The sequence below is a fragment of the Lathamus discolor genome, chromosome 4 (genome assembly GCF_037157495.1).
Source record: "Lathamus discolor isolate bLatDis1 chromosome 4, bLatDis1.hap1, whole genome shotgun sequence".
NCBI classification, from domain to species: Eukaryota; Metazoa; Chordata; class Aves; order Psittaciformes; family Psittacidae; genus Lathamus; species Lathamus discolor.
The window spans coordinates 76,407,054-76,430,677 of NC_088887.1; positions in this window are offsets into that span (position 1 = coordinate 76,407,054).

The window sequence follows — 23,624 nt, forward strand, 5'->3', positions numbered from 1 at the left end:
GATTCCAAAAGTCTGCCTTTTTCTTAATCATCATGAACAATACCACTGTATTACCTGAAATACTGACACATGCCTCCTAATCACATCGAGCTAAAATGAAGCTTTTTTGGTATCTTTGGCACATAGCACTAGGTTTCCTGCTCATGTGCACAGATGACATTCTCCTTTGGACTGCCATCTTGTGCCTACTGGCTGTGCCATCTTCCCTGTTTGTATCCTTTCAGAGAGCTCCTGCAAAAATAACCCTTCCTGACCTGTTGCTTTGACAACATCTGCTTTTCTTGCATTCTTTATTGTGTCAAACTCAAGTTCCTTGGCTTTGATTGAATATCCTTTCACTGTTCCCATCTCAGGGAAGAGGAGAAGTTTCCCCCCCCCAGAGGACTACAGCACCTGTCTCCATCCTCAGCTTCTGAAATCACCAAATACTTTCATGCTATCTCCTATTTTGTCTCATGTATCTGAAAGCAGTTCAAAAATCCATTAAGCTTCTGCATTTTTCTAAGTAATTCTTTAAAGCTTTCTTCACTGTGAGTCTTTTTACTATTATTTTTATATGTACCACAGCAATTAAGGAAGTTTTTAATTAAGAACTGTTGTGTTGACTAGCATGTTCACATCATGTCTCAGTAGCAAATTCTACCCATCTGTTTCTGGTCTAATACATGCTCTCTGTAGGTTCTTGATTCTGATGCTATCCTTTTGCTTTTTATACAGCTCTACTCAGAGCAGGGATCCTTGACATTAAAACAAAAGCACAGGGGCGAAAAAACCCACCAACATTTCTTCAGTTATTATTCCATAGTCATTATGATAAATTAAAAAAAAAAAAAAAAAAAAAAAAAAAAAAGAGTCCTCCTATTTAAAATGGAGATAATTAAGCTAGCAAAGTAGGGTTAAAAGCTACCCAGCACATGGATTCATAACACTACCGCACTGTTATAAACACCACAAATTTATGGTGAGGCCAGTAAAGCTTCATGCACAACTCTAACTCATCTAAGGGTCCATTAACTGTAGAGCTGAAAGAGTTCATACTAGTTTTACCAAAGTTTGAACTGATCTGCAGATAAACCAGTTTATTCCCTCTGGGGAAAAAAAAAAAAAATCCTTAATACAAATATTTATGAAATTACTTGGGTGTGCTCGTTAATGAGAAAATGAACATGAGCCAGCAGTGTGCACTCCCAGCCCAGAAAGCCAACCGTATCCTGGGCTGCATCAAAAGGAGCGTGACCAGCAGGTCGAAGGAGGTGATCCTGCCCCTCTACTCTGCTCTTGTGAGACCTCACCTGGACTGTTGTGTGCAGTCCTGGTGTCCTCAACATAAGGACATGGAACTGTTACAGCAAGTCCAGAGGAGGGCCAAGAGGATGATCAGGGGACTGGAGCACCTCCCATATGAAGACAGGCTGAGAAAGTTCAGGCTGTTCAGTCTAGAGAAGAGAAGGTTGTGTGGAGACTTCATAACAGCCTTCCAGTATCTGAAGGAGGCCTATAGGGATGCTGGGGAGGGACTCTTCATTAGGGACTGTAGTGACAGGACAAGGGGTAACGGGTTAGAACTTAAACAGGGGAAGTTTAGATTGGATATAAGGAGGAAGATCTTTCCTGTTAGGGTGGTGAGGCACTGGAATGGGTTGCCCAGGGAGGTTGTGAGTGCTCCATTCCTGGCAGTTGTTCAAGGCCAGGTTGGATGAAGCCTTGGGTGGCATGGTTTAGTCAGAGGTGTCCCTACCCATGGCAGGGGGGCTGGAACTGGATGATCTTAAAGTCCTTTCCAAACCTAACTATTCTATGATTCTATGAAATCTTACCATTTTGTTTCATGCTTGCAATTACAAAGAAGTGTCAGCTGAGACCGCAGGTAAGGACAGAGAAGAAAGAAAATGCTGAGGAAAAGTTCCAGTCCAGAGAGGAGTATCATACACCTCCAACATTGCTTACTCCCACCCCCAAGAGCATAATCCAATATAAACTTCACTCACTGCTTCCCCAAGGGACCTTAAAGACCATCTAGTTCCAACCTACTTGCTATGACCTACCTTCCACTAGACCAGATTGCTTCAAGCCCCATTCAACCTGGCCTTGAACTCTTTCAGGGATGGGGCAGCCACAGCTTCTCTGGGCAACCTGTGCCAATGCCTCACCACCCTCATAGTAATGAATTTCTTTCTAATAGCTAATCTAAATCTCCCCTCTGTCAGTTTAAAGCCATTGCCCCTTGTCCTGTCACTACATGCTCTTTTAAAAAGTCCCTCTCCAGACTTCTTCTAGGTCCCTTTTAGGTACTGGAAGGCTGCAACAAGGTCTCCCTGCAGCTTCCTCCAGGCTGAACAGATGAAGCTCTCTCAACTTGTCTTTCCTGTCACTAGTGGTGTCACTCAGGGTTGGTGTTAGGGCTAGTATTTTTTAATATATTCAGTGATGATCCGGACAAGGGGACTGACTGCACCCTCAGTAAATCTGCAGAGGATGCCAAGTTGGCTGGAAGTGTTGACCTGCTGAAGGACAGAAAGGGTCCACACAAGGATCTGGACAGGCTGCATCAATGAGCTGTGGCCAATGGTATAAGGTTCAACAAGGTAAAGTGCTGGGTCCTGCATTTGGGTCACAACCACCCCATGAAGCGCTACAGGCTTGGGGAAGAGTGCCTGGAAAGTTGCTCAGCAGAAAAGAACCTGGGAGTCTTGAATGAAAGCTGTTTAACATGAGCCAGCTTGTGCCCAGGCAGCCAGCAGCTGATAGCACCCACTCTTCATAGTGGGCAGCGACTGCTCCCACAAGTCATTTCCAATAGCCAATCCATGCTCTGCCACCCTCAACCACAGGAAACACAGGGCAAGGCAGTTAACACAACTGGCCCCTACTCCCCAGGTGCTCCCTTGGCTGCAAGAGAAGCCCCCCACACAGGGTAAAGGTGCCCAGCCCAGCCATCAAGGTACACTGCTCACAGCTTTGCGTTACTACCTTCCCCTTACAGTGACACAGAAAAGGTTTTTACAACACAAGCACTCCATCCTACCTGCACAGAAAGAGCTTTGGTTCTTCACAGCAATTCCGAGTTCAAACATTCACTTTGGAGCATGGTACACAGGATGTATATTTTCATAAAGGTTTTATTTATTTAATAATTTATACTTCAAGCATAGCTGAGCATTCAGCCATTTACTTTGAAAAGTACTTCTTCTTGCTGATAGGTACACTGTTTCCATGGAGACTTCCTCAGATATTCATGGATGAACACCCTTAATCTACAGTTTTCTTTTCATTAATATCACTTGTCTTCCTTGCAGTGTTGTTAACTTGGGCCTGTAGAATTAAGACTTTAGGAGAAAGAACATTTAAGGAATGCCCAGCAGAGGAGACTACAGCAAAGAAGCAACTTCAACAAAGTACTAGCATGTAACACAGAACGTATCTGTTGTTTAACTGGAAGAAATATGGCCCTGAAACCCAATCTTAATAGAAAAGATATCTACACACAGTATCAGTTTAGCATCATCAGTATTGAAAAACACCACACTTCAGCAGATAGTTAAATATTCTTCGAAGAATCCACAAAAGGTCAGCACAAGTTTGGTCATCTCTTGTCCTGGGTTCAGCAGTAGCAGTCATTTTTCTCCTTCTCAGTAGCTGGTGCAGCACTGTGTTTTGACTTTCGGCCTGGGAACATTGCTGATAACACAAATGTTTTAGTCTGACCAAGGACTTTCTGAGCCTCATGCTCTGACAGGGACGAGGGGAAGCTGGGAGGAAGCAGAGACAGAACACCTGACCCAAGCTAGCCAAAGAGGTATTCCATACCACAGCATGTCATGCCCAGGATGTAACTGAGAGTTACCTGGAAGGGCTAAGGCACCGCGGGGTTGGACTAGGTATCGGCCAGTGCCCCGTCAGGTGGGGTTGGGGGAGTTACCAGTCAGCTGGTGCTGAGGTGTTGTATTCTCTTCCCTTGTTATTTCCTTCATCATTATTATTATTGGTGGTAGCAGTAGTGATTTGTGTTATACCTTAGTTACTAAACTGTTCTTATCTCAATCCATGGGAGTTTCATTCTTTCCGATCCTCCTCTCCATCCCTCTGGGTGTAGGGGGAGAGCAAGAAGGGGGGGAGTGCAAGAGCGACTGCGTGATTTATGGCTGACTTTGTTTAAACCACAACACCTCTAAACACAGAATGGGGGTGTAAGTCTTCTTTACATGCCACAAAAGAACAGTTGTTCACATTTTACAAACTCAAATACAAGTTTCATCATGACCAGAGATGCGAGTTAATTTCCCTTAGTCTGTATCTGATGTTCAAAGCATTTTTACTTCATCAGAACAAATGATGCTCCAAGAGACCCTGCAATCACAAACTTGCTTTTTCAATGCGACAGCCAGGCACCACCTTAGTAAGTTAGCAGGTAAGTCAGTAAGCATATACATAGACACTCTTATTGTAAAGGGTTTCACTCACACCTTCTCCTACTATTTCTCATGCCCTTGCGACTTGGGAAGCGTTTAACTCTGTAGTTGATGCCCAGCTTCTCAGTTTTTTGTTGGTGGGTAAAACACATTAAAAACTATTGCTGAGAAATATGAACTACATGACTTGCAACTAAACAGAATGTACTTGATGCTTCAGCCTCCTGCAAATGGACCAATAAAGCATTTATAGTGTTCCAGATTTTAGCTTTTTTTCCCCAAGCAGGTTGGGGCATACTAAAGCATCCAAAAAAGATGAAGCCTCTCTCACCTTCCCTTAAAAAAAAAAAAAAAAAAAAGAAAAAAAAACCCCACCAAAAAAACTGTATTGATTCACTAAGTGCTGAACTGTAAATCTCAGAAATGTCTGTTTTGTCTTGCAATTATATGTGTGAGTTCCACCTCTACAAGCTCCAAGGTAACAAGCTGGAGTCTCATTCTGCTTAGAACAGTTAAAAAGTGAAAAAATTATGCCTCTCTGAACATTCTAGTAAGACAGAAAAACCCAGGTTATAGCATCCTTCAGAGCTCTAGACCCTGCCTTACAACGGTGTGCCACTTCTTGTAGTCATATACAGTCTTACAAACTGAAATAAAAGGTGCCTATGTTATTTCTTCATGTCCCTGCAGCCCTCCACAAGCAGTGAAGTTTGGAAACACTGCGTTTGCCCAGTGTTGTTTCAGTTCTCACAGAAAAACTTTACCCAGAGACATACAACCATTGTTGGTGTTGTTTTCCTTCAGCTCTCACATTCTTCAATGTGTGGTTTACTGTCCATGGCAGGAAACTGAAGATGATCCTGCCACAGCTCTCAAATTTAATTCTGTGCCGAGTTCTGCCTTTAGGGATCAACTCTTTTATTTCTTCTTTTCTCCTCCAAGTTCTAGCTCCCAATTCATGCAATATAATCAGGCAGTTATAGGTACATGCTTCCCTGGCACTAAATCCAGATTTTAGTAATTAAAGAATCAGAGCAAACCTAGGCACTTCTAAAAGTCAGTAAGGGCTTAAATAATCACTCAGTAATCACTCCCAGCCACTTAATTTTAAATCATTAGTAACTACATGCTGCCAGTGTTGAACAGGTGACCTACCTCACCATTAGGTCCCACCTGAATCAAATAACTGAGTGAAAGAATGCCTAGTATATCTTGAGTTCAGACCAAAAGCAGTGATTTAGTCACATCTTAAGTAAATGAGTGTCAAAGAGAATGAATGCAGACACCCTGATTTTCTTTCATACCATTCACGCATGCAAGATGCAAGTGACTGGCTGCTTGACACAGTGTCGAATTTTCCATACCTCTCCCAGGTGAACATGTGCAATATTGATGTATCTTTAAAGTGACAGGGCTACACAATCGTTTCTGAGGTCATCCCAACATGCACTGCGTAGTTGTAGCAACCTCAACCTACCAAGTGGGGCACTGGAAGAAGCAGTACTGTGCTCAAATCTCCTACAGCTGACCAAGTATTTAAAGTGCTAGTGCTGATTTCTTCCTGAATTATAAATACACAACATACAGCCATAGCTTCCTATTAAAGGCTGCTGCATCTCCTCACTACATCACATGCTCTTTTTATAGATTAGGTATTTTTAGCAAGATGCAATTTCTATCAGCACACAAAGCCCTTATGAATTTGGTAGTGAAATTCACCATGAAAAAGTCAATTGCCAACCTTACATTTTAACAAAAATAAAAATCACACTGTTTAATGACATTAATGCCTATCTGCACATAGCAGCTTGTTAATGGGAATTTCTCTGGTGTTACAGGAATGAGATATCAGAAATGCCTCAGTTACAGAAAAAGATTCAAGTGGAAACTGGATTACTCTGGATACCAAAGCCAATCACTACACAATAAGGTTTCCTGTATTCTGCTGCCCTGGAACTACTTATGAAGCTGGACTTGAAGTTGACGTTCCACTTTGTATTATACAGAAAAATGAAAATAGTATATGCAAACAGTTAAGCACAGGTCCTCTTAAAAAAAAAAAAAAAAAGTGCTACCCAAAAGAAACTGTTTGTTCTTACATTGGAACAACATCTTTTATAAACTGAAACCAAACTACTCCCCGCTACTGACCTGACCAACTGTAGCTCAAGGGATACCCTGGATTAGGATCTCTGGATTACACGTTTTTCCTGTTTCGTCAATAGCTTTAACAAAAAAATCATACTTCAGCTTGCAAAGCACCTTGGAACAAGCATTTCGGAAGCATGCTTCAGAACTTCAGTTTCCAAAGCATCTTGGAGCAAGCTGAGTATAGTACTGCAGTTTCGAGGTATTTAGCAGATATAACACAACTGCAGACAGAAGCAAGCTACTACCTATCTATTACAAAAATTTAATGGAAACTATATATTGCATGTGAGTGAACACTTCCAGGGATGGGCATCTACAACTTCTTAGCGCAACCTGTTCAATGCCTCACAACCCTCACAGCAAAGAACATTTTCCTTATATGTAATCTGTATCTATCCTCTTTCAGTTTAAAGCCATCCCTCTTTGTCCTATCACTACATGCCCTTGTAAAAAGAACCTCTCCAGATTTCTTGTAGACACCCTGTAGGTACTGAAGGCTGCTACTGGAAGATATTTTGGTCAGGAGAGCTGTCATCTGTCTTGCCTGTATAATCCAGCAACACAGAGTAGAAATGCTGTCACTTATGCTGGTTTTAAGATTATTGCTACCAATTCTGAACTGGCACTTTGCAAAGGAATCCTTTATATTTTGTCTTAAGCTAGACAGGAATAGTGAAGTTTATGCTTATTTAAGAACTATGAAGGGTATTTAAATAGTGTCCTAAAACACAAGTCAGTAGTGTTTGGCTATTTACCAAGTTTCTGATTCTGATTTTTCTTTTAAATTTTTGAACTAGTACAGCTAGAACTGAATTAACTTGTTTTGGCATTATGTATAGTGACAGCTGCAAAGCATTGGAGCCACCAACTGTTCAAACATGGCAACAGCTACCTAACTTATATTCCAGAGTATACAAAACAAAACTTGTCACCACCAAGGTTCCTTCACTACTTAAGGTAACAGTATTACGGTATTTAGCTTATTAAAATTCCAAAGACTTTGTATTTTATAGAAGCAGCATATTTATCTCAAATGATCATATTGCTGCCTCTAAAGGTATGACATGAACTTAACACCCTAGAAGCTCTTCCAGTTCTCCATCTGAACACCCAATTGACAGTTACTTATAGAGGTATACAGTAGATGCAGTTCCTTGTGTACCAGTTCCTAAAAAAAAAGTTTATGCAAGCCTTTCACAAAGACTTTTACACATTCATCAATGAAGTTATAGCCCTAATTTTCACATATTTAATAGAAGTTTTTAATAATCAGCAAAATGGAAAAGGTCAGTGCAAAGCATACAGGTAAAACCCCTACATGTTATGCTTGAAGTACACTTTGAGACATTTGCTTACATTTTTTATTTTTCAAGTTTATCTTGAGGTTTTATCTTCAAATCCAGATACATAATCCTTACTCCTATTTTATTTCCTACCAGCACCTACTTTGACCATAAACGTCCATCACTGAGCTGTACCAACTCAGTTCAGGCAGTAAAATGTCTCTGCCATTCTGTGAACACATCATTAGAAAGTTTGCTGATGATACCAGACTGGGAGGTATTGTTGATTCTCTTCAGGGACATGATGCCTTGCAGGGGGATCTAAATAGACTGAAGCGTTGGGTAATCATCAATGGCATGAAATTTAAGAAGTCCAAATACCAGACTCTGCATCCACTATAGAGAGGAGTGACTGATGAGCAGCCAAGCAGAAAGGGATCTGGGGTGCTGGTCAATAGGAGTCAGCAGTATGACCTGTCAGTCGAGAGAGTAAACTGCATCCTGGGGCACATCAAACACAAAATAACCAGCCAGTCAAAGATGATTATCCCAGTGTGTTCAGCATTGGTGCTGCCTCACCTGTAGTACCTTGTGCACCAAGACTGGGCCCCACAATTTAAGAATGTGAAGGTCCTTAAGTGCATCCACAGTAGGAAAACAAAACTGGTGGAAGGGCTGGAATGTCCTGTGAGGAACAGCTGAGGAGCTCATAGACTTGTCTAGTTTGGCAAGAAGGAGGCTGAGGGGTAACCTTACTGTTCTCTACAGCTTCCTGAGGAGGGGAAATGGAGAGGGATATGCTGAGCTATTCTCCCTGAGATCCAACGACAGGATGTATGGGAATGGTTCAGAGCTGCAGCAGGGGAGATTTAGACTGGACATTAGTAAGCACTTCTTTATCAAGAGGGTGGTCAGACACTGGAAGAGGCTTCCTAGAGAGGTGGTTGATGCCCCAAGCCTGTCAGTGTTTAAAAGGCATTTGGACAATACCCTTAATAATATGTTTTAATTTTAGAAGTGGTCAGCAAGTTAGACTAGGTGATTGTTGTAGGTCCCTTTCAACAACTATTCTATTTTCACCTGAATTCAATCAACAAAAACAAAGGAACACCAAGACAATGCAACCTTTTGAGTATTTTAACCAGCATACAAGTACCTAGTGCAAACTTCAGCTTCCAAAGTATCTTGGAGCAAGCAGAGTTTATGTTATTGTACTGCAGTTTTGAGGTATTTCGCAGATACAACTTAACTGCAGACGGAAGAAGGCTACTAGGTAAAATCAACCACACAGCCCAACAATGAGAAACCTGGATCAGTTTTACTTTGCCTTAACACAATATTGCACTCAGTACCATGAAATGACAGCTCGAGCATCTAAGAAAATGAAGTGCAGCTGAAGCAGCAGACTTTACAGCAAGAATACATATTAGATCAACTATGAGAAGTTTCATGTCACAAACCTTTCTTCAGGTATGTAAGCCATCCTATTACTATTGTATGACCACCTAATTCCCTGATGGAGAAACAATATGCCCTCATGAACATAAAAGAAGGGCTGTGGCAAAGTCATACTACAATTCTGCTCACTCAGTATCCCAACTGTAACAGCAGATCCCTAGGGAAGAACATAACATTTCCCCTCCATGTCGTTCCAGCCATCTGTGACTGCAGAACTACTTGAACTACTGGTCACATTTTCCTTAAGCGCTCATTAATGGCTTCTCACCCCTCCTCTCCACCCCAATTTTGTCCAATTGCATCTCCTCACCACTCCCAAAACACCTGCGGCTGTAATCCAGGCAGGGTAAAAAAGCTCGCCCTGCCAATATTTCAGGATTTCAAAAAAAGGAGAAAACCTTTTGTGCTTTTATGTTCAGCACCCAGAGTCCACAGCTGACTCAGTCACCAGAAAATGCATTCCTGAAAAGAACAGTTTCTTCCTCTCCCAGAGTTTTTCTGAAAGAATTTTGTTTCCTAGACACCACCAATGAGGAAATACACATGAAATACTGACGTTTTGTCAAACTACAGTGACTCCTTCTCCGTTTCCTGATTTGTAGCAGGTTATTACATAGGAATTCATTTTACTAACCAACCTGTTCTTTGCCCTACACTGTGTGGGCATAAATATACTAATTTTTGTGTATTAGCAGCATTCCCATACGCATATATTTACACACACAACGTACATACCTATACACACATATACATATTGTAAGAAAGAAAAAGTATAGACTAGGGAAACAAGAAGCACCTGTGAATAAGTGAAATTTCTCTAAGTTTGGAAAAAGTACAAATGCTCCTGGCTTGTTCGTATCACATTTCTCAGCCCCCTCAAGGACAAAGATGTAATGTCACTTGTGAGTGTAGTTAGCTTTTGACCTTGTATGCTCAGAGAAAGGCTAGCCCTGAAAAAATGCCAGGGGAAGTAAGAGAAGTTTTAAAATCAGAGAAATTGCAAATAGATGTAGCTTTACTAAATGCCTTCCCAAAATGTTCTCTGGAATTACAGTAGTTATTAAAATTATGACTAATACAATGCTATAAAAGGTTTTAATCTACACATGAACAGAGGGATGGATAACTATAGGTAAGGGGAACAACATTAGCACTTCTTGCAATGACAAATTCTGACTCTGGAAAAGCGTGCTTGTGGCAGAACCAAAATACAAGATGTCAGCAGTGCCTACGCCCACTTGAAGTTAATTGAAGGTGAACTTCCAAAGCTGTATTTGATTTTAAAAACGAGATTCCCCATGTTTTAAAAACAAACAAAACAAAATCCCACAAACACTGCAGTTGAGTCAGAAAGAATATTCTGTACATGCACCCTTCAACCTCATTCCTAGAATCCTAAATTCACAACCTAAGGGGAAGAGATACATATCTTTACCAAAAAAGTAAAATAGTCCACACTTCCATACAGTGGATAAAGGACCTTCCAATCTACAGCCTTGACACCCATTATTCACATTGTTGTGCAACTTCTATATATGAATACAAAACCACCTGCTGAAAGCACTAGTGAACCTGTGACTGGAATGTGACAATTTGCCAGCTGTAATGTAAAAGCTATCTATCAAATGTTTCATCAGAAGGACTGATTAGCTTAGAAGTGAGTTTCATTAAATGAAAGTAGAAGGAATTTGAGAACTTATGTGCATTTTGCTAAACGTTCTTCAGCAACATAAGAAATGTGACAGGTAATTCTTTTTACCAACACTCCCCTGCTTAACACATTCACTCCAAATTCCTTTTTCTTCCCCCATAACTCACTTTTATTGTTAAGACAGTGCTACAACATTCCATTGCACTTGCACACAAAAAAGTACTGGTCCTTAGACTCCCTCCACATTTGCCCAAGTACACTCAGTATTCTGGTATTTTAGGCAAAAAGTCTCCTTTTACACTACCATCACAGGGGACTAGGAAAGTTTTAAATATGAAGTCAAGGAAGACTCGTACAAATGTTGTGCTTTTATACTTGTTCGACAATTTAAGGAGCCTGAGAACTTCTAGCAAAGGACAAACTTAGCCCTGATATGAAAACAGGCCAACCAGGTCAATCAGGATTATCAATTTCTCTGTTCTTACCATTCACAAGATTCTCAAAATAAGATATGCATGAACTTCCCAACTATAAATTGGGAGTGCACCAAAGACTCACACACCACGTAAGTTCTGATTTTGCTCTGGGCCATAAAAAGACAATACATGAGGATGTTCCCAGTGAGTAAAGAAAGAGGCATTTCTCATTAGTGAACAGTAAAGTGAAACAGCTAGCTGTGGCTCTGATAGGTTGTTCAATGATTCAACAGCTGATTAATACATCAGTTCTACAGGTTACAGCTACCATATTGAAGACCACCACACATTCCCTGCCTTGCCAGTCAAACACAAGGTGGTGCTGCTGTCTTACGAAGTGGCACACTGCTCTCTCGAGCACATTGCGTATCTCAAGACCTGGCATAACAAAGTGCTGCCTTTATTTCTCTGAATACCAGTGAAATTTGATGTCAAGCCAAAACCAGGCACCCACAAGAAATTCTAGGCAACCTGGGTGAGAAGAAAGGTCACACTTCCCATCACAGGGCTGGTCTCATCACAATGGCAAGGACCACTTAATCCTGAGGAATGCTTCTGCCAGCGCAGCACCTTGTCCCAATATAGAATTGTGGTCTTAGAGTGCCATCTGGCAGAAGCTGTAACAAGAGCTGTTACAACAGCAGTTGCCAATATAGGACAGAGAAGGGACACGAAAAACCACCTCCCCACACACAAATGTGAGAACGCACAAAGGACAGATACTTTAATTCCCAGCTTAATTTCACTTGTACAGCTTTTCTCCTTTCAGCATGTTCATGTGATTTGCCATAACGAAACAAAATCTAGTCTTTACCAAGGAATATTTACTATTCACCCTGCTTCCTCCTGCTCCCTCCCACCAAAGTAGTTCTGTATGGAGTCTCTGGACAGGAGACTACTTAAATACTCTTAGCACTACTTTGCTAGCCCTCCTAGTGTCTGTCTCCCAGTTATTTACTTCTCTCCCAATCCCAATTCCCTGCAGACAAGGAAGAAATACAGATGCACATTTTTATACAAGATTGATCTAGGTTTTGTTCCACTCTGCCTTATTAAAACATTGTAGAAGATCACAAGTGAAGAGCCTTTTTACCAAGTTGTTTAGGTTCTTTGGCAAAGGCTCCCTTGCAGTTAAATTTTATAAAGGAGAGGGAAGGGGCAGACTTCCCAAGCTCCTTCAGGCTGTACAGAGAAGATTCAGTTTATCACTAGCAGTACTCCAAAACAGAGTCCATGTTTTAAGGGGTTTTCTTAAGCAGTAGACAGTTCTTTTGTTTAATATACTTACATTCTTATTGGCTTTCCATACTACTTATGAAAGAATCTCAGGTGGAATGTAGCCTAATTTAAATGTCCTAGAAATCTGCAGATTTCTAGAAGTAGGTGACACCCAACATACTATAGCTTTGCTATCCCCAAAGGCGAACAGGCCTACACATCAATACACATTTTAGACCAAACTCTAATTTAGCACTAGAGAAGCTCTTACCAAGTGGAACTAGCGAAAGTACACATAAAATAATTTGCAAGGTTGCAGATACCAGAACGTGGTTCTGAGATACGGACGTTATTTACCCAGCTGCCTATACTGAATGCATCAGTACATGCAGTACTGTTCATAGCTCCCACTGTTTCCCCAGGTAGCCACTCACATCTCAGAGCATGAAGTGGTATCAATTTGAGTTTGGGTGGGAGTTATACCAGTAGATGAACGGTAGAGCTTAGATTCCAGGTTCTTCCCAGACATGCTATTTTGACAATAGCTACACGAAAGTAACCCAGAGAAGTACCCTACCAGTGTAGGAAGGATTATTTTCTTCATATACGAGGCTATGATGCCAGAAAACAACTTGAAAGATTTGGGGAGTAAGTAGTGTTAATATAGTACAGTCATGTTCAGTTGACAAAATACTGCTGTATCCTCCAAAGCTTTGATACGTTTTTAACTACTATTCTTCATTCTCGCAGTGAAAAATTATCAATATTTTGAATTTTCTGAGAAAAACTCTGAAAACCATCAACTTAAAGTAGTAGCCTATGAAGACTCTCAGTATCCACAAAACTACAACCAGCTCATGCAGTAACAAGCAAGGGGAACTCTTACCTTCTTCACAGAATAGTTCAAAACTGTGACACTCCCACATTTCCTCCCATAAGTGCCAGAAAACCACCCACCCCCCAAACCACTATGCTTCCCTATGTACAACACCTCAGAGCAGAATGAGACACCTTTGAAAAGTCAAAATACTCTTAGGCACACTCAACAGCCATGTTGGGATACAAGTAAGAACTGAGGATAGTCCACTGGCACAGCAGACAAACCTCTGCAGGCTTCCCCACCCCCCTCCCCTTCCCTGGAGAAGTGGGGGAAGAAACTAAACAAAACCACCACACAGGGAAAAAAGGCACAAAAATTAATTTCACTCTGTTTTATGAAACTAAGTTTGTAGTACATACAACTGTTGCACTATTAGAAACCCAGAGTGGCAAAACAGCTTTTCTCACTCCAGTCACAGTCTGCCTTCATACTTCCCCGGAGAAAGCAATTCTAGCCTAGCATAAAGAACTCTCTCCTAGTCATTACTTTTCCCCCCTTTTTTCCCCTACTCTAGCTCCAAGTTTTAACCTCCATCTAAACCTCCTGTCATGTTTAGGTTTAGCCACACAAATACATGAATAACTATCACAGAATCCCAAGGGTTGGAAGGGACCTCAAAAGATCATCTAGTCCAACCCCCCCGCAAGAGCAGGGTAACCTACAGTACATCACACAGGAACTTGTCCAGGCGGGCCTTGAATATCTCCAGTGTAGGAGACTCCACAACCCCCCTGGGCAACCTGTTCCAGTGCTCTGTCACTCTTACAGTAAAGATGTTTTTCCTGATGTTAACGTGGAACTTCCTATGCTCCAGTTAAACTATTTTTCTTTCTTCCAAATTCCAAGTGCAGTATGTATTTGAATCCATGTATGTAACTGCCTCTTCCTACTGACTGGACATTTAATAATTAGCTGGATTTAAAAAACAAACTTTAAAAAGTGAAAGCTTGAGCAGTAGATACCAGCAAGTGAACATCTGTTGTCAAAGTGATTGGTACAATCCTTAGACATGAGCTGCTAAGAAATAAAGGTAAAAAGAACATTGTAATTCAGAATACAGCTTTCAAACAGGAGCTGACTCAGACCTAGCCAAAGAACATGCTCACTTTTGTTTGCACTGATCTCCGTGGATAACCTGTATTATAGATTGCTCACGCAGTCTCCCCAAGCAAAACCTGCTTTCACTACCCTGCTAAAGCAGCCTCTCAAATGCTGCCTACTATGATCTATTCATAACTCAACCATTTGGTTTCACCTGAGATCACCGACTTTCTGCAAATGGAAACACGTGAATGGGGATTACAGGAAAGAACTACTTGCCTGACTTCTTCCCCATGCACCGAGATCGTAAAGCAGAAACAGAGGCAGACTTGAAAGCCAATTTTATTTTTTAGCATCTCTTAAGTGCCAGTTTGCCACAAAGTTATGTCACTAAGCATACTTGGTGACCTAACCAATGCTTCTAACACCTAACCACCTCTTACACCATACTCACCTCCACAGAAACCCAATCCAATGCTTTTAGAAACCCTGTTACTGCAAAATGAGGACTAAATCTCTACTAGAAGATGCTGACAAATACAAGGACCACGTATTGGTGACGTACACAAGAATGTTAAAAATCAGCTGTACGACCTTCAGACAGGAACCAAATTATGAACTGAGCAGTTCAGAGGACACAACCTGCTCTAAGTTAACCACCCTGTGGCAACACCACACTGCGGCAGGGGCTTACGGAATTTCTATGTGATGGCTGAAAGGGGGAACTTCGTAACACAAAATGCTAATGGACTACTTCCTGCAACAGACCTTGAGAATAAGCATGTCATTTCGAAGAGATTCATGACTTGCAGTGGAACAGTTGTTTTGATAGACACAAAGATAACATGACTTATGCTTCATCTGATAATAGCGATGCAAATGAAAAACTACATCCCAGAACTGTAGTATCTTGCACTATACTACGTCATATCAAGATTTAACATAATGCAACCATACAGCTACACCCCACAAGTAGTAGCTTCCAGTCATAAAATCTAGGTATCAATTACTGTTCAATCAGTACACTTCTCAAAAGCTTTTCCTAGATTATATATAAGGGGAGTTTTAATTTAGGTAAAATCACATTAGCAGATCTTATCACACACACCAACACTCTCTCACACAGTAGAAGTGAACCAAGCCATTCTTGTAAGTCAGTCATAGCCATTCTTGTTTCATTATGAAACCTCTCATTTCAGTGGTTTTACTGAAAAAAAAAATCTGATCAGCCACCTCACAATACCAATTTGTAGAAACTGCAGAAATTGAGATACTTAAAAGAAGACACAGCATTTTTTGTCTTGAAAACAAGTAACTATAAGAACTCAAATTCCCCCCCCCCAAAAACAATACCCCCCTAAAAACACCACTTAAGCCCAGAGGTTTACAAGGGTCAACACAAAGATTTTCTATTTCAAAGTATTTATGAGCTTTCCACATACTACAGCAATATTCAGAAACTACAGATTTAAGGTTGATTTCCCACACCCAACATGGCCCTCTGCCTAAGTAGTGTGGGGTAGAGGGGGTGAAGAGTGGAGAAGAGATAAACACATATCAAAACAACTAACTAGTAACTGTATTCCCTAAGCTGTCGTATTTTACATCTCTACAGAGGACAGTTAAAGAACTAGAGAAGTGACTACAAAAGTGCAAGTCCTGTACAACAGTAGAAGCAGCTTTCCTTCTGCATCGAACACTAAGTAGAAACTAGTTAATTTGTTCTACTGCAGGAAAAAGCACTGCCTTAAACACACTTGGAAGATGGGGGGTGGTTCTGGAATCTTTTAAAGATTCTATAACGCGTCATCCAAAGGACTTCTTATTGTTGTATAATGCCATATCCATTGTTAAAATCCAGACCATTTCTATCCAAAATGCTGACATGCCACACAGCAGGACAGTTGCTCTAACATTCTTGCCAGTCACAGCAGTGTACAAGGCATAGAAAATACAGATTAAGTAACTCAAGTTATACTAGTCTCCTGCCTTAACTGAACTTTCTACTCTTTTCCCCACGCTTTCTTGTTTCTATTTTCCTTACCTTTATCTGCATCCTTGATCACCTCCCAACTTTCAGGGAATATCACACTTTCTCCAGCAAGAAAAAGACCCACGTATTTCTACTGCAAGTGAGTAATGACCAGCCACCACTTAGCTGCAGGTCAGATTCCCCAAAAAAACTAAAATTCTTCAACCGAACACAGGACAGCAGGCACATTTTCCAGTGACTACAGTATACAAAGATGTGCACTCAAGCATTTATCACAGATTTCTTGCCTTCTGAAACATTGCTCCATTAGGAGTTCAGAATACAAATTAACAGCTAGTACTGATCAGCTAGCCCAGCTGACAGTAAACAGAACCATGGTATGAATCCCTGATATACACAGAACACCCATCACCAAAATAAGCTTTTTTTTTTTTCAGGTAAAAATGCTCTCAGCTGGCTCTATACACCAACCTTATGTAAAAGTCCTGTTCAATGTGAAGCATGCTGGACACACATTAAGAGCCTTTAATGCGGGGTTTTTTTTTTTTAACTAACAAGGGAGATTGCTCCCTTCGAGCTGCAGTGAATACCTGAAACTGGTACCGTTTGTGACGCCTGAAGTAATCAAGTCTTTCTAGTGATGAACACAAGTGCTAATCTCCAAAAGTCACAAAACTACATCTAAGGCTACCCAAATTACAGCTATTTGCACTTACATCTTTGTCTGTACAGTTCACTACCCATTTAAAGAACTCGAATGAGTTCCCAAGTAGCCCAAAATTAGATAACCAAGCATTCTGTTTCTAGACACTAAGACTTTAACTACTCATGTGTCATGTCACCCTAGTGAGTTAAACATAATGAAATGCTCAGGACCCCATGCCAAGAAACGAACAGAAACAAGAAAAAACCCACACACACTCCCATCCCAAAAACAGGTGAGCCCAAAATGAGACTAAATTCACAGAATTGTTAATTCATTAAATGTGAAACTAGGCAAAACCAAGTTTTTATTTCACAGTAAAAAAGAAATACTACATTGGGGTTTCTTTCTTCATAGAAGGTGGAAAATCCAGAATTAACTAAGAGATCAACTTTACAACTCTTAGTCTTACTCATGGGGCCACTAGCCAGTTCCCCTCCTGCCAGGAATCCTACTGGCTATAGCAATTAACAGCTTTGTATTAAATCCTGTTAAAAACTTAAATACACTCAATACATGCAACATTTTTCATTTGCTATATTTCAAACTATCTTCCAAACTGAGAAACTTCAGATTCACTAGCATGCAACAATGCTAGGGTGGGAATACATGCTAGGTTAGTGGATTCCAGACTGACAATTCTCATACACCATGTTACCACGTACCAGTCGCAACTCTTCTCCTGCTGACCACATCAACTGAAGGAAGACAGATGCTTGTCAACACCACTACACAGATGTAAAAGACACAAGCATAGCAGGCAATTCATCAGGAAGAGTAGTATGTAGTAAATGGAGAAGCCCAATGCCACATTTTCATTTTCCCCCAGTATCTTCTCTAAATTTAGGCATCATCCAAAAACATGAACAGGAAAGCAAATGACCAGGAACCTATACTCTCAAGAACAAAGCTGTAGATTTCGCAGCAAAGCTACAATGAAGTCTTAACATGATGCAGTCCACCACTTTATGACCCAGTTGCTTTATCTTCTGTATCCATTACATTTCTGTGTTTTATACACTGAATGCTATTTGCCTATTCATCTGAAGCTACCAAACCCAAACACTTCTAAAGGAGGCTTCAGGGAATGAGTTCTAGTCTAGTGAGGGGGGGGAAGGCAGGCAGGGAAAAGAAAGGCAGTGTGGAAACAAACCCTGTAAGCAAAGTCCCAGATTCGAAGAAAGCTGTGGGTCTTCATAAGGCTTTACAGGGAAGACCACTTATGAACTACATAAATACAAGTGATATATTTTAAAGATGAGAACTAGTGAAAAGCAGAATGAGTGTTGTATTAATTTTCTCATTATAGTATGTCAGCTAAGCGGGAGATACGCAACTGTGCTTCCGTAGCAGGGTATGTCCCCTTCTAGTCCTATGTTCATTTAATGACTATGAACTAACTATTACTCAAAATGTCTGCTGCTGACAGTCATCTCACTAGTTGATTTGATATTCTCAAATCAACACAAGAAAGTCAGTTCTAAAGAACTGTTTTTTCACTATTATCCAGTGACAAAACTAGTGAAAAACAACTGCTTAATTTCCCAGCACGCTTTCAGATACTAAGAGTATACAGAAGTCTTCTACGGTTAACAGACAAGGTTTTCCTTATAAGGCTAACTGTGCTATACTAGAACTTCAGACAAGTATTAATACTGCTTGGAATTTCTAACTTTTCATTTAGGAAGACAAGACAACATTATGCTCTTCCTGCATAGCCGACAGCAAAAAAAAAAAAACAAACCAAAAAACCCTTCATTTTCAACAATTCCTAAAAACATGTGCATGCTTATCTTCATTAGTACTAAGCTCACAGAAGTCTGTATGGCTCAGAGTAATTCGTATCAGTTCACTTGAAAAAAAGTATTACCTGTGTCAAAGCCAGTAGAAATAAGCTCCTCATCCACATGACAATGTTTTAATAGACTCAGCTGAACACATCTGCAGAAAATGCTTTTTGGTATTTCTGCAGAATTTTTAAACCGCCAATTTGTTTTAGCTACCTAACCACTCCAGTGAACCTTCTACAGAAATATCAGTGACAAGGCTCAGCTTATTTCAGGAAAACCAGCCAAAATTAGCATTACTTTTTTCCTATTGTCTTCTGTCAACTAGAGTTCAATGTCTTAGCTATGCCAAAACTAATATACGCAAAATTAGCAATCATTTCTTAGGAAATATGCTCAACCGACTTAAAAAAAAAAAAAAACACAAAAAATAATGTCAGATGGAACTTGATGTACATGGCAGGACTATATTCACTTGCTCCATACCCATGAGAAAGCTACTGTTTCAACTCATTCTACGTATCAGTATGTAAAAATATCAGATATTCTCAAAAAAGAGCATATATGATTAACTTGAAGCTTCTGATAATGTTGATTAGCCAAAAACTGACTGAAAACATGCAAATAAGACTGATATTAGTTTACAAAAAGCATTGTTGCAACCGCCCCTTGACTGAAGCATAGCTTACCACATCTTTAATACGCTATGACGGTTACAGAATTATTCTTCACAGACTTTTCAGAACCCATGCAATGAAAAGGTTAAATGATGGAAACACTAACACCACACAGCTTGTTTTCACACAGACATATTAAAACTAGGTACACTCCAACATACCTGATGGACAACTTCAATCTCCATGGGCATAAAAACTGCTTCTTCAAGTATTCAGTTTTAACAAAGTTCATCGCCCAACTGAAATATACATCTTCAGACATTTCAAAGTGTGGTGCTTGCATGGCAGTACATACATGATCACATATTAAAATGCTCCCTACATTCAACTTTAAATATTGCTTTTACACTCAAAAAGGAGTTACACCTGCCATCACCAGCAGATTACCACAGAAAATTATTGTACAGAAATCAGGACAAGATACACATCTTCATCTGCTGACTTCACTGACAAAAGCTTCATCTAATCAGCAAGACTAGAAAGAAAATTGTAAGTTTGTGAAGATAACTATTCTGGGTAAGGAACCTGAGCAATACCTTTTTAAGAAATACGGACAGAAAAAAGGTGCAGAGCTTTAGCAGCACGTAGAAAAAGACTAAGCTGGCTTAGCTGCTTCAGAAAGAAACTTAAAGAGATGCCAAAGCCATCTAGGTTTTTCAGCATCTTGCTAGAGCACAGAGTCAATGTTCTAAGGCACCACTGTGATATACACTGACTGACTCTGGAAAACTGTTTTCAACACTCTTAGGAACAACGACCCATTTAGCTTAGTATTCTGTTTTAATTTCAAGTAAGAACAGCAAGGGCACCGTTGACCCAAATATTCTTAATTTTCCTTCCATGAAAGAAGTTTACAGTACTATATAGAGCCTAGCAGCTATAAGCAACAAATTGAGTACTTTGAATTTACAGTGCTAGTCCTATGGAAGCCCGCTTTAGGAAATAAAACCATTAATGTTTGAGCCACAAGATGTGTTGAATGCTCCACTTGCAGATTTTACATTGATGCTTCCTTACAGAGATGGTTAAGTCTTCCCCAGCCCACCTCAGCTTCTTTGAAGTTATATGTATGAGTTTCCGCCACCTAAGCTCTTCAGGTAACTGAGTTTATTTCATTGCCATCAGTTACATGCCAAGTGACTCACTCCAAAGGTTACAAGCTGCCCACTACTACACTCACCATGAATGTGGACACTCCACACAAAGTGATCACCTGGCTAGTATGTTAAAGACTCCATAGCTGACGAATTATTAAGGCCTTGCCTGTAACCTCATTTATTACTCCTAAATTTGAAAAAATTCTGGATGGAAGAACTAAGGCTAAAAATTGCCAATTAGAACAGAGTTTCAATATAATAAAAAGCAGTACAAAATAAAGCTGCTAAATCCTTCCTGTAACTTGAATGAGAAGCAAGCTTACACTAAGTTAGAACTTTCATCCATATTTTTTGATACCCAAGATCTACATCTTCCCAACAAACTCATGAAGAAACTGCGAACAAGTATCCACCTCAGTTTAATAGAAAGCTAGTGATAGCCTTAAAAAAAAAAATGAAAGAAAAATCCACACTCAAGGATTTCCATAAATACATATTGTCAGCAACAAATCCAGTACATACAAAAAAGCCAGATACAGAAAATGTAAGTCTGGTTACACAGCAAATTACATGACATTTTTTTTTTTCAAGAAGCAGCTTAATACTCTTAAATTTCCTGGATCAGTGAAGGAGAAATTCCTTAAAGCTACTGAAGGTGTTTCAGCCTCTATCCCCACCAACCTCAACAGGCCGGGACAAGTGCAATACCACAGACACACACAGCATTGCAACTGATCCCAACCTGTGTAGAAAGGGGTACAATTTTTCCACACTCACTGACTGACTTGTCACTGCCACAGTCAGTTTTGCATGGATTTGCACAGCAAAGTATCATACAGCTGGATGCAAACCTGCAAAACTAACCAGAGAACAGTGTTCAATTAAATAATAAATAAATTGTAAGGCATGCTGAATGTGTAGTTCTACAGCTAGCAGTACTTTAAGTGCTTATAATGCAGTAGATTAGTGAACACTACCTGCACTATAAGCACTTTAGTGCTACAAGAGCTGTCATTCACTAGGCTGCTGTTACAATAAGAAGGCCAGAAAAAAATCCCATAACCAGCAGAAAGCATTCAAACTCCTTGATGTAGGTTGTAACAGGCCACCATCAGTTTTGCATAGATTTGCACAACTACACTCTTCTTGTAGTGCAACTATGCAAAACTAACAGAAGACTGCAATGCAGAAAGCTACTGGAACATCTACAGTCTTAACCTGAGTGACTGGATGAAGACATAACTTCTTATGCCAGAAGGAGCACTTAGGGCAGTAGATGCTAATCTACTTCACTATCTGCACTAGATGCACCTTAGTACAAAAAGCACTTGACACCACCACACTGTACCTTTCCGATCTCTGAAGGTCCTTGCAAGATCGCCTGAGGCAGTTGTCAACATAATGCTACAAGTGCCTTCACTGCAGTAGGTTCTATACATCACTACCTGCACTGTAAGCACTTTGACATTACTCTGACGAAACCAGCGTTTTCAGTAATTCAAGGTATGCTGTCTACCTTGTACCTGCCGAAAGAAAAGAACGAAGTGAGTATTTGGTCAGGTTCTAAACTGCACACCTTTGACCACCAAGCTTGGGAACAAATATTCACACTTTGTTTCTGGGCTAAAGACCTCCTTCAGAGTAAGCTGTAGCAGCACACTAGCTCACAATCTGGGACTCTCACACTGTGTACTAGGAGTATCAAACGCAAAGCTGATTGACAGTAGAAGAGTCCAATTGTGAAAATGAGTCAACTGCTTCACCCATACCATTCTCAGAATGCCATCACAACTTCTAAAGATAAAAATAACTATTAGTTTTCAAAGACTAATCTGAAATAGGGTAAGAACCCCCACCACCTCTTCTCAATGAAAAACAAGGGTAACGCCAATAAACATTCAAAGTTCATGCCCAATTTTAGGTCATTTGGAATTTAAAATTTACATTGAACAGATCATACCCATCAGCTTTCAAAAGTCCAAAGAGCACCTTATGACATGCCAGGTGCTCTCTTTAAGTTTTTTAATTACTTGCTCTCCTGGCAGGTTGGAACATTTGCTGCCACAGACACCCTGCCTCAAAACACAATTCCTACCATTGTATTTATACTGGTCTATCTAGCAACAAAAAGCAGGTTCTAACAATGGCTGTAAAATATACTACCACAACTGAATTATAGCTACTTAATACAGACCCCAAGTTCAGTATAGCAGGACAGTACTCTGTTTAAAATTTGAGAACGCATTTTATTTCTTTCACAGAAATATGGACTTGAAAAATCACATGGCTATAAAATCTCTCTTATCTAATACCTATAAACAAGCTTAACATAATACTTCGGAACCACAAGAGAACCCTGTAACTTTTGTTAGGCTGAAAAAGGAGCTTTGCTCAAGGAAATTAAGAAAATCCCACATACCGAATTTAAAAATATTTAAGGCTCTTATCACAGTCCAGCTACATGAGTTGAACAAACAAATGCTTAAAAAACTTGCATTATTCTCCTGAGTGAAATTGTGGACTGCTACACATGCCTCTCGCCCCAGGGAACTATTTGTAATTTAGTGCTCCAAAGCAAAGTCTTAGGCTCAGCCTCAAAAGCACTGATTCAGTCTAGACATTTTTAAAGTAAATGACGAAAAATAATTAAAAACTTACCATTTTCTGTGAAAGTAACTTCCTCCATAAATGCACTGCTGCAACATCCACAGAAAGCTTCATTATTTCCTGCTGCACGTGTCGAGACTAGGGGGAGGGGGGAGAAAGAGGGGAAAGAAAAAAAAAAACCAAAAAAAACACA